We start from the raw sequence: 284 nt of genomic DNA on the forward strand, positions 1-284 counted from the left end.
ATGCTTAACAGTTGGACAGAGGTTCTTTTCATTACATTCTGTGCCCTTTTCTCTCTAAACGTACCTTTGCTCCTTCCGGCCAAAAAGTTTTATTTTAACCTCATCGGTCCACAGAATTTGTTTCCACAATTCATCAGGCTTGTCTATATATTAATTCGTAAACTTCAAACGCTGATTCTTTGTGGTGAGGAGGTAGAAGAGGTTTTTTTTTTATGACTCTTCCATGAAGACCACATTTGTACAAGTATCTCTTTATTGTGGAATGGTGCACCACAACTCCAGTG

This window comes from Etheostoma spectabile, chromosome 9 (genome assembly GCF_008692095.1).
Source record: "Etheostoma spectabile isolate EspeVRDwgs_2016 chromosome 9, UIUC_Espe_1.0, whole genome shotgun sequence".
Taxonomy (NCBI): domain Eukaryota; kingdom Metazoa; phylum Chordata; class Actinopteri; order Perciformes; family Percidae; genus Etheostoma; species Etheostoma spectabile.